We start from the raw sequence: 11,460 nt of genomic DNA on the forward strand, positions 1-11,460 counted from the left end.
GTCTGCCTCTGTGTTGTAAGTAACTTCATTTATAGCATTTTTTTAAAGATTCTGTGTGAGTGATGTCATACGTTATTTGTCTTTCTCTGCCTGACTTATGAAGAATTTTTTTCCCTTTTTTTAAGTTATTTTATTATTCTTGTTGTTACTTTATTTCTTTTTATATTTTGGCCACACCTCACAACATGCGAAATCTTAGTTCCCTGAGCAGGGATGGAGCCCGTGCCCCCTGCAGTGGCAGCGCAGAGTCTTAGCCACTGGACTACCAGGGAGGTCCCATGAAGACATTTTTGATTGTCACCACTTGTGGGGTGTTACTGGCCAGTGTGCTTCTAAACATCCTACAGTGCACAGGATAGCCCCTCACAGCAAATAATTATCAAAATGTCAGTGGTGTCAAGGTTGAAAAAATCTGACCTCAAAATGTTCATATTTCCTTAGCTCATTGGTCCAAATACATATGGTAAGGAAGGTGAGCCCAGCTGATGCTATTTAGACCTCTACTGCTCCCTAGGTGGCGCTAGTGGTAAAGAACCTGCCTGCCAGTGCAGCAGACTCGAGAGACTAGGGTTTCATCCCTGGGTGAAGATCCCCTGGAGAAGGAAATGGCAACCCACTCCAGTATTCTTGCCTGGGAAATCCCACGGACAGGGGAGACTGGTGGGCTACAGTCCATGGGGTCGCAAAGAGTCAGACCCAACTGAGCAATGGATGCACACTCTGCTCTGAGCGGGGAATGAACCAGTGAGAGATAGAACCCACCTCACCCTCACCTAGATAGAATGGAGGAAGAATGAGGGAAGAAGGGAAACTGAGGGGAAAGCCTTGCTGTGATGGACAGGGTTTGGGGTGGAGGGACCGTCTGAAAAGTGGGAGCCTTGTTAGATGCTGCACAGGATCCCAACAGAGTCCGTTCAGTTCAGTCGCTCAGTCGTGTCCGACTCTTTGCAACCCCATGGACTGCAGCACTCCAGGCTTCCCTGACCATCGCCAACTCCGGAAACTTGCTCAAATTCATGTCCATAGAGTTGGTGATCCATCCAACCATCTCATCCTCAGTCGACCCCTTCTCCTCCTGACAGAATCCACTGATTTTCCACAAAGAGGAAAGCTGGCAACCACACAACTAAGCCATGCTCTGAAAGTGTCTCTAACACCCCTGAGTGACATCCATCCCAGGGAGAAAGCTGCTGGCCCTTGCATTATTATCTCAGGATGATGCAATGTTACAGAATTGCCACTCATTATTTTGGCAAATGCACTGTTTTTGTAGAGTGAGCTGAGTCAGGTCAAATAAAACCAAGACCTGGGAATGGAGCTTTCCAAAGGAGATATCAGACTAGTCACATAATGACAGTTCTCTGGAACTGGGACTTTTTGAAGGGCTCCAAACCTATTCTTCCCTTCCAGTGGTTACTAAATTCTTAATTTTCACAACAACCATGGTTGCAAAGCTAAATTTTTCAAGGCTGCCTTGGAGCTGGAAGAGGGGAATAGGGCTAGAGCAAATTAAAACACCACAAAGCTCACTGTTCTTACCAAGATTCAGCAGTTCTCATTAAATAGACACTTCTCTGGTGATCAAAAAACCTTTCTTTGGTTAATTTACAGAACACTGAAAGAAGCTGATTTTGACAATTTCTGCCAGTGTCCTCATGCGTTTTGAAGTGGATTTTCAGAGATTCTTACTCTTCTAGTTCAGAAGGGCTTCTAACTCATTTATATTAAATGCATTAATTTTTTTATATGTAGACAGTTCAGTCATCTTTTTTCACTTTAATTACCTCCATGACTCTTTCATATCTTCTTTCCGTTCTTTCACTACCTACTTTTTCTTGCTAGTTCAAAGTTGTACATTCATTTAATTTTATTTTGGTTGTTGCTTTTAACTCATTTTATTTTTTATTATCAGCTTTTTAAGCTATATATATATATATATATATATATATACACCACGCTATTGAACAAGTAGCTCCTAGTCTGCTGTTTAACATATTCCCCCAGTCTTTAATTCAACAATTGTGTATTTGTTTCCTAAAACTTCCATTTGACTCTTTAAAAAATCATTCTGGATAGCCTATTAATGCTTTTTTTTTTAATCCAGGAAGGCAAATGATTCAATAACTTGCTAGTGGAAGCTGATCTTTGCTGTCAGGGTACACCAGGGTGCCTGTGCTTAGCTGTTCAGTCCTGTCTGACTCTTTGAGACCCAGTGGACTGTAGCCCAACAGGCTTCTCTGTCCATGAGGATTATCCAGGCGAAATTACTGGAGTGGGTTGCCATTTCCTTCTTCAGAGGATCTTCCCAATCCAAGGATCAAACCCAGGTCTCCTGCATTGTAGGTGGATTCTTTCTCTTCTGAGCCACCAGGGAAGCCCATGAATGCTTTAAACCTTTAATACATAGTTGTATTGTAGTTATTTAAATAGTTTTTATTGATAATTCTAATGTCTGAAATTCCTGAAGATCTAAATATTGCTGTTTCTGTTGATTCTCACTCATGGTGGTTGGTTTGTGTGTTGATAATTTTTGTGAGCTCGTATTAGTTTCATCCTCGTCTGTGTAAATTCTCAGCATCTAAATATGTTGTCTTTTCTAAAAAGTTCTACTTGACTCTTTTAAAATACTTTTTTGGCTGTGCTGCAGGGCATGTGGGATTTTAGCTCACCAACCAGGAATGGAACTATGCCCCCCGCACTGGAAGCATGGAGTCTTAACCACTGGACTGCCGGTGAAGTTCTGGCTCTTTTATCAAAAGTACATGGCCATGTTTGACACCAAGATACAAGGGATACTTCAGAGATGCATTGCTCTTGCATCTTCCAGAAGCAAGAAAATCTTCCAAAGTCACTGCTGATAAGGGATCACTTTGATATCCTTTTAGGAGTCTCCATCTTAATACAGGAATCTCAGAATCAGCTGCCCTATTCTACAGCTGGTTCAGAGCGTAGATTCACCAACACAGAGCTTGCAATGGAGCTTCCCCTCAGGGCTTCTCTAACTTTTGTTAAACTATTTGTCCAGGACTGTTTTACCCAGTTCCTGTTTTGCTTTTACCCAATGATATTAATTATGTGCATGTATATACATATGTGTAAATGCTTGGGGATTTTCCTTTAACTCTTATGAAAGTGAAGTGAAGTCACTCAGTCGTGTCCAGCTGTTTGTGACCCCATGGACTGTAGCCTATCAGGCTCCTCCGTCCATGGGATTTTCCAGGCAAGAGTGCTGGAGTGGATTGCTATTTCCTTCTCCAGAGGATCTTCCCGACCCAGGAATCAAACCCCGGTCTCCCACATTGCAGGCAGATGCTTTACTGTCTAAGCCACCAGGGAAGCCCCAACTCTTATGAAAGCAGTACATTAAAATAGTTATTTCATGGAATAGCTAACTGTTTAGTGAGCAAAAGTCTGACATGCTGCCAGAAATTAGATTCTCAACTAACTTTTCTATTATTCAAAATTCCAAGTATGCCCACACAAGATAAGAACAATATGATGAAATCCCACACACCATCACCCATATTTACTTACTGCAATTTTTCCATTGATCCCCCTTTTTCTTCTTTCTTTTTGTGATTTTGTGAGGTCACTTTTAAAACTTAAACACATTTGTTTTGAAGAGAAACTTGCGTTGACTCCATGGAATGGAAAACCATGATCTCTTGCCAGTAATAGAATGTAACATGATAATAAAATGAAAATCAAAGTTATTAAAAATTAATAAATAATAAGATATAAAATTAATAATGAATTGATTTATGCAAATACATACCTGGAAGTTTTCCAGTGAGGGTAAAGGAACAGCTTGTGATCAATCAGTAAAGAAGATATATCAGACTCATTGCTATTCATTTAAAATAAGGATTAGTTTGTAGAATAATAAAATGATTCTATCTTCTGGTGTTGATGCTATAGCACCAAGAATCCCAATTCCTAACACATATCTGCAATTGGAAAGGAAAGGCAAAACATACTTAACCACTTTGTAGATTTCAATTATACATATTTATACCTTTAGAAGAAAAGTTATGACCAACCTAGATAGCATATTGAAAAGCAGAGATATTACTTTGCCAACAAAGGTCCATCTAGTCAAGGCTATGGTTTTTCCAGTGGTCATGTATGGATGTGAGAGTTGGATTGTGAAGAAAGCTGAGCGTGGAAGAATTGATGCTTTTGAACTGTGGTGTTGGAGGAGACTCTTGAGCGTCCCTTGGCCTGCAAGGAGATCCAACCAGTCCATCCTAAAGGAGATCAGTCCTGAGTATTCATTGGAAGGGCTGATGTTGAAACTGAAACTCCAATATTTAGGCCACCTGATTGGACTGTGAAGAAAGCTGAGCGTTGAAGAATTGATGCTTTGGAACTGTGGTGTTGGAGAAGACTCTTGAGAGTCCCTTGGACTGCAAGGAGATCCAACCAGTCCATTTTAAAGGAGATCAGTCCTGGGTGTTCTTTGGAAGGAATAATGCTAAAGCTCGGAGAAGGCAATGGCACTTCACTCCTGTACTCTTGCCTGGAAAATCCCATGGATGGGGGAGCCTGGTAGGCTACAGTCTGTGGGGTCGCGAAGAGTCGGATACGACTGAGCGACTTCACTTTCACTTTTTCACTTTCATGCATTGGAGAAGGAAATGGCAACCCACTCCAGTGTTCTTGCCTGGAGAATCCCAGGGACGGGGGAGCCTGGTGGGCTGCCGTCTGTGGGGTCGCACAACTGAAGTGACTTAGCAGCAGCAGCAGCAGCACCCTTTAGTATAGGATAATCTGCCTCCAGATGAACTGCTGGCTCTTGTACATCCCTTGTGCTTTCCCTTCTCTGTCTTTGCTGACGCCCTTCCCCTCCATCACCACCATTCCTCATCAGCAGGGTCTGCTCTCAGGCCTCCCCTGGGACACCAGCTCAGATCCCTACAGCTCTCCCGCTCTCCCTCCCTTCTCAACTCCTGGATCTCTGCCTGGACCTCTCCTGGGCACTGATCCTTCCTACCCAGCACTTGGCTGCCCAAGCACAAGTGTTATCCTCCTGCCCAGGCAGGGGCACCTTGGGACACGGCTGTGGAAATCCCAGGGCATGAACACAGCAAACAGAGGAGAGAAGGTCCCTGAGGTTACTGACTAATCTAGTGTTTTTCAAAGTGTGTTCTTTGGGAACCAAATCCCATAGATGTGGTTTACTAGATAATGTTCCCTGGTCAAAATAGTTTGAGAAATCCTGCATAGTATACTCTCCTCTGGGCTTCCCTGGTAGCTCAACTGGTAAAGAATCCACCTGCAGTGCGGGAGACCTGGGTTTGATCCTTGAGTTGGGAAGATCCCCTGGAAGAGGGCATGGCATAGAGAACCCCATGGACAGAGCAGCCTGGCAGGCTACATACCATGGGGTCACAAAGAGTTGGACACGACTGAATAACTAAGCACATACCTACTTTGTAGGTATAAACGATTGTCAGCTTCCAAAGTGTTGGTTGATATACCACTGAAAATAACAGAATTACTAAAGGTTTGAAACTTTTATTGGCCGCTTGTGTAACATGGTGTATTGGCAATCCACCCCAAGGTTCAGCAATTTGTAGGAAGTCTCAGAGAACTTATCGTATAGCCATATTCATATAGCTGTGCTATAACAGTGAAAGTATACAAGACAAAATCAGTAAAGGGAAAAGGTACATGAGGTCAAAGTCTAGAGAAAAACAGGAGAAACTTCTCAGAGTCCTCTCCCAGAGGAGTCACACAGACACACTTAACTCTTCCAGCAACAAGTTGTAACAACACATGTGAAATATCGTCTATCAGAGATCAATGCCCAAGGTTTCTAATGGAGGTTGGTCATACCCTGTCTAGCATGTACCTAAATTTCAGATTCCCAGAAGGAAAGCAGGTTTTTCAAAATACCTAAAATGTGGAAGGAAACCACGTGTCCATTAACAGATGAAGGGAGAAACAAAATGTGTTATATACATACAATGGAATATTATTCATCCAAAAAAAGAAGGAGATCCCATAACACACTACAACATGAAGACACTTGAGGACTATGCTAAGTGAAATAAGACAGTCATAAACAGAAAAATGCTGTGATGGTTACACTTACATGAAGCACTTAGAGAAGTCCAAATCATAGAGACAGGAAATGTAATGGTGGCTGCTGGGAGCTAGCAAGAGAGGGGAATTGAGAGAGACTGTCTAATGAGTATTGTTTCAGTTTCACAAGATGAAAAGACTTACGACAATGACTGGTGGGATAACAACATGAAGGTAAATTAATGCCACTGGATTATACACTTAAAGTGGTTACAATGGTAAATTTTATGTTTTGTGTAATTTATTATAATAAAAAAAGAAAAAAGTAGTAGGGCCAGTGATTGTAGATGTAGATCATGTAATTCTATTAACTGTTTACATAACAACTCTTTCCAAAAAAAAAAAAAGTAAAGGAATAGGAAAAGGACACATTATGCTAATATTAATCAAAAGAAAGCTGGAATGGCTATATTAATTTCAGACAGAGCAAACCTCAGAGTAAGGAAAATTATCAGGGATAAAGGCATTTCATAATGATAAAAGGGTCAATTTCCAAGAAGGCTTTACGTGTATGTGCCTAACAATAGAACATCAACATACATGAGGCAAAAACTGATATAACTGAAAGGAGAAACAGACAAATCCACTCTAATAGTTGGAGACTATCAGAAATGGATCTAGCAGGCGGAAAACCAGAAGGATGTCGGAGAACTCACTAGCACCATTGGCCAGCTGGATGGAATTGACATCTGTAGACCACTTTACCTAATAACAGTGGAATATACATTCTTGTCAAGCTTACATGGAATATTCACCAAGATAGACAACATCTGGGGTCATATAACATACATTTAAAAATATTTTAGACAGTCATATATGCTTTGAGACCACAGAGGAATCAAACAGAAAAATACTTGGAAAACTCCAGGATACCTGTAGATTAAACAAAACACTTCTAAATAACGCAAGGCTAAATAAGAAACCTCAAGAGAAAGATGGGACGAATTGAGAGAGTAGCATTGAAACATGAACCCTACCATATGTAAAACAGATAGTCAGTGGGAATTTGCTATGTGACGTAGGGGCCATCTGGATGGTCTCAACACCATATTACTATCTCAGGCTGCATCCTAGGGTAGATTCTAGCATGGGGGAGGCAAGCAGAGCACAGACTCCAAGGACAGGGGAAAAGGTGAGGGGCATCTGATTGCCCAAGTCCAGCTTACAGGTTAACCAGTAGTCATGCCCTGTCCGTGATCTTCTGCAATGTCCCCTCTCACCACTCTTTCAACATCATACCAAAAGTTCTAGCTAATGCAATAAAAGAAAAGGAAATCCGTGTGCACATATAGGGGAAAATAGATAAAGCTGTCTCTGTAGATTACACAGTTGTTTCTGTAGAAGATCTGAATGAACTGACCAAAAAACTCTGGAACTAATAAAGGATTATAGCAAGTTTGTAAGATACAAGGTTACTACACAAAAGTCAATTGCTCTCCTATATACCAGCAGTTGCCAACATCCGCTGGATCATCGAAAAAGCAAGAGAGTTCCAGAAAAACATCTATTTCTGCTTTATTGACTATGCCAAAGCCTTTGACTGTGTGGATCACAACAAACTGGAAAATTCTGAGAGATGGGCATACCAGACCACCTGACTTGCCTCTTGAGAAATTTGCATGCAGATCAGAAAGCAACAGTTAGAACAGGACATGGAACTACAGACTGGTTCCAAATAGGAAAAGGAGTACGTCAAGGCTGTATATTGTCCCCCTGCTCATTTAACTTCTATGCAGAATACATCATGAGAAACGCTGGGCTGGAAGAAGCACAAGCTGGGATCAAGACTGCCGGGAGAATTATCAATAACCTCAGATATGCAGATGACACCACCCTTATGGCAGAAAGTGAAGAAGAACTAAAGAGCCTCTTGATAAAAGTCTTTCACTTTTATGGAAGAGAGTAAAAAAGTTGGCTTAAAGCTCAACATTCAGAAAACTAAGATCATGTCATCTGGTCCCATTACTTCATGGCAGATAGATGAGGAGACAGTGAAAACAGTGGTTGACTTTATTTGGGGGGGAGCTCCAAAATCACTGCAGATGCTGACTGCAGCCATGAAATTAAAAGACACTTACTCATTGGAAGGAAAGTTATGACCAACCTAGATAGCATATTCAAAAGCAGAGATATTACTTTGCCAACAAAGGTCTGTCTAGTCAAGGCTATGGTTTTTCCAGTGGTCATGTATGGATGTGAGAGTTGGACTGTGAAGAAGGCTGAGCGTGGAAGAATTGATGCTTTTGAACTGTGGTGTTGGAGAAGACTCTTGAGCGTCCCTTGGACTGCAAGGAGATCCAACCAGTCCATTCTAAAGGAGATCAGCCCTGAATATTCATTGGAAGGACTGATGTTGAAGCTGAAACTCCAATACTTTGGCCACCTGATGTGAAGAGCTGACTCCTTTGAAAAGATCCTAATGCTGGGAAAGATTGAGGGCAGGAGGAGAAGGGGACGACAGAGGGTGAGATGGTTGGATGGCATCACCGACTCAATGGGCATGAGTTTGAGTGAACTCCAGGAGTTGGTGGTGGACAGGGAGCCCTGGCGTGCTGCAGTCCATGGGTTCGCAAAGAGTAGGACACGACTGAGCGACTGAACTGAACTGAACTGATACCAGCAATGAACAATTGGAATCTGAAATTAAAATCATAATACCTTTTACATTAGCACATGTTTGGGAACTCATGTACACCTGTGATGGATTCATGTCAATGTATGGCAAAACCAATACAGTATTGTAAAGTAAAATCAAGTAAAAATAAAAATTAAAAAAAACCATAGGTATAAAAATAATAAAATATGTGGAAGATTTATACAAGGAAACCTATAAAACTCTGATGGAAAGAAAGCAAGGAAGAGCTAAATAGAGAGATAGTCCATGTTCATGAATAGGAAAATTCAATGTTGTCAAGATGCCGATACTTCCTAACTTAATCTGTAGATTCAACACAGTCTCAACTGAAATCCCAGCCAGTTATTTTGTGGATATTGAAAAACTGATTTCAAAGTTTATACAAAGAGGCAAAAGGCCCAGAATAGCCAGCCCAATATTGAAGGAGAAAAACAAAGTTGAAGGACTGATGCTACTGGACTTCAAGCCTTTATAGAGACATAGCAGTCAAAAGAATATGATATTGGCAAAAGAATAGACAAATAGATCAATACAAAGAAGAGAAAGTCCAGAAACAGATCCACACAAATATAGTCATCTGATTTTTCAAAGGGCCCTGCTATAATTACCTAATCACCTCACAACAACACCACCTCCAAATACCATCATTAGGGATTAGGTTTCATTGTATGAACTTTGTAGGGATACAAACATTCAGTTATTTATTCATAACTGCCAAAATTTGGAAGAAACCAAGATGTCCTTCACTAGGTGAACAGATAAATAAACTGTGGTATATATCCAGATGATGCAATATTATCTAATGCTAAAAAGAAATGTGCTATCAAGTCTTGAAAAGACATGAAGGTTTCTTACAGGCATATTCCTAAGTGAAAGAAACCAATCTGAAAAGACTATATACTGTATGATTCTAGAACTATATGATGTTCTAGAGAAGGCAAAATTATGGGAATACTCAAAAGGTGAATGGTTGCCCACGGAGAGAGAGAAATGAACAGGTGGAGCACAGAAGATTTTAGGACAGCAAAACTATTCTTTATGATACCATAATGGTGAATACATACATCACATATTTGTCAAAACCCATAGAGTATACGGCACCAAGAGTGAACTCTAATGTAAGCTATGGACCTTGGATGATAAGGATTTGTTAATATAGATTCATCCATGTAACAGATGTACCACTCTGGTGGGATATGGCTATTGCAGAAGGCTGTGAATGTGTGGGAACAGGAGGTATATGGGAACTCACTGTACTTTCTGTTTATTTACTGTGAATCTAATACTGCTCCCAAAATAGCCCATTTAAAACAAACAATGATAAGAAAAAACAACTGACACCAGGGATAAAGATTGCTTTGTACCTGGCAAAATGCTGTATACACAGGAGAGTTATCATGGCTTGAAGAGGCAAGTGTTTGCACTTTGTGGGCACAGCATGTGGTATTTGCACTGAGATGCTCAGAAAGAGAACATCTTTTGGAGCCGGTTTTTCTTTCTCTAAATAAAGTTAGTGGGCTGCTGGCCAAGGCTGACACCTTTTTGAAGGCGACAACCACTTTCATGGCGTTCTCCCTTCTGTCCTAACACACAGGTACATAAATGCCTCAGGAGGCCTAAACTTACGTCTTGTGAATCAACCCCTTAGAGATTACTAACAGCAGAATGGACCTGAGGCCACTTCCTTTCTCTGGGTCTCAGTTTCCCTGCTTAAAAAATAAAGTGGTTTCAGAGGTTTTCTGAAACACTCCACAGTTCTGAGCTTCTGTGATTCTTCTCTCTTTCTCTCATGAGCCAGGCACTCTCTGGCTTGAAGTTCTCTGGATACGTGGTTCTTTCCACCAGGACCACTGACCCCACTGGGCTGCTTACTGCTTGCTCTTCTGTATTTTGCAGAAGGCAATGGTAGCCCACTCTGGTGCTCTTGCCTGGAAAATCCCATGGATGGAGAAGCCTGGTGGGCTGCAGTCCATGGGATCGCTATGAGTCAGGCACGACTAAGTGACTTCACTTTCACTTTTCACTTTCCTGCATTGGAGAAGGAAATGGCAATCCACTCCAGTATTCTTGCCTGGAGAATCCCAGGGATGGGGGAGCCCGGTGGGCTTCCGTCTATGGGGTCGCACAGAGTCGGACACGACTGAAGTAGGTTAGCAACAGCAGCAGCAGCTTCTGTATTTCTGGTTTCAGCATAGACATCGCTTGCTTGGGGAATTCCTCTTGACCTTTCTAAACAGAATTAGCTGCCCCCTCTCCATGCTCCCAGTGCCCCATTTAACCTTCCTCTCTGTACATACACGGAGGACACTCTTCTGTCCACTTGACCCTTCCCTGCTCTGCACTGCACCCAGCTAAGAGCAACATTGTATTCATTACTCTACCCTCAGTGCTGAGGGAAGGAGCAGGCCCAGGTTTCCTTGGGGATGTCAGCTCAGTCTCTACCTGGAGAGCTTCCAGACCCAAATCCTCTGGGCAGGGCTAGGCCTCCAGAAATTCACAACCACTAGCTAGAAGCTGTGAGTGAGAAAACATCCTTCAGCAGTAAAAGGACAATTTACATTATTAAATAATTAACAGTAGAACTTACTGCAACAGAGCCTTTCTAAAGAACCACAGAATCCCTTTAAGTGTGCCGGTTTAAAGCTTTTGTTTTTTGATTTTATCGGAGGGAGAATTTAGGACCTGAAATCTTCCCATCCAGGTATCTCTCAAAGGTTAAGTAAGGCAAAAAGTCTGAA

This window comes from Ovis aries, chromosome 1 (genome assembly GCF_016772045.2).
Source record: "Ovis aries strain OAR_USU_Benz2616 breed Rambouillet chromosome 1, ARS-UI_Ramb_v3.0, whole genome shotgun sequence".
In the NCBI taxonomy this organism is placed as follows: Eukaryota; Metazoa; Chordata; class Mammalia; order Artiodactyla; family Bovidae; genus Ovis; species Ovis aries.